General features: G+C 46.6%; 1 pseudogene; it reads right to left on the bottom strand.

Annotated features, from left to right (window-relative positions):
• LOC102844474 overlaps positions 1-422 on the bottom strand; it is a 5,687-nt pseudogene extending 5,265 nt beyond the window's left edge.
• Positions 423-1,093: the final 671 nt, after the last annotated feature.

Genomic DNA, 1,093 nt, shown 5'->3' with positions numbered 1-1,093 from the left:
GATTCTGAAGCTTCATCTGACATACTTTGGACGTGTTGTAAGGAGGGACAGGTCCTTGGAGAGGGACATCATGCTTGGGAGGGTGGAGGGATGGCGCAGAAGGGGAAGACCCTCTATGAGGTGGATTGATTCAGGGACTGGGCAATCAGGATGGGTGTGTCAGAGACAGTGAGATTGACACAGAATAGAGCAGGCTTTAGGGCTGTAGCTATGAGTCACAAGCGACGACTCGATGGCACATAAAAATAACAACTGTGGAATATTAATTAATAATCTCCCCATTCTTCCTCCCTCCCTGCTCCTAATAACTATCCAGGAATTATTTTATCAGCATATAAAATGGTCCATACTTTTCATAACCGTGGCCAGCAGTGGCCTGGGGTAGATGTCTACAAGCAGCAGTAGGGGTACCTGAGGGTCATGACCACCAGAGCAGAGGTCCATGGATGATGAGGAGGCCAGGCAAGGTCCTGTAAGTATACAGATGTCTGGGTTGGAGATATGCAGGCAGTGGAGGAGGCAGGTGAGGGTCCTGACTATGGGAGAAGTGGCCTGTGGGTGACAAGGAGGCCAGGCCAGGCCCTGCCAGAGGTCTCTGGGACTTTGGGCCTAGTGGTCCTCAGGGTTATTCTAAGAACCAGCATTAAAGATGTAGTTACACCACTGTGTTAACATGTCCATTAAGGACTCTGTCACCACAGGACTCCGCTGGAATCTGAAAGGGTGTCCCGTGACATGATTGTATGTCTGGTTGTATTTACAGTTTGCTTTTAGAGGTGCAACACCTATTTGTCATTTCGGTCATTGGGACATGATTTTCATGTTGCCAATTAGTTTATATCTTACATGTGTGTATGTTATTATTGTTGTGTACCATCAAGTCGGAACCGACCCATAGCTGAACTTCCATCAAGTTTTCAGAGGTAGTCACATGGGAGGAGATTGTCCAATCTTCTTCCATCAAGCAACTGGTGGAATTCAAACCACCTTCCTTTGGGATTGCAGTAAAGCTTCTCTCCTCTAGACCATCAGAGCTCAAATGTATGTATGGGCTTGAGTATTGATATTTGCTTCTATTAGTATAGAACTTGTC

The sequence above is a fragment of the Elephantulus edwardii genome, unplaced genomic scaffold (assembly GCF_000299155.1).
Source record: "Elephantulus edwardii isolate Elephantulus edwardi_28Jun2011 unplaced genomic scaffold, EleEdw1.0 scaffold00376, whole genome shotgun sequence".
NCBI lineage: Eukaryota > Metazoa > Chordata > Mammalia > Macroscelidea > Macroscelididae > Elephantulus > Elephantulus edwardii.
Note: the sequence above shows the minus strand (reverse complement) of the source record. Positions and strands in the feature narration are given on the sequence as shown.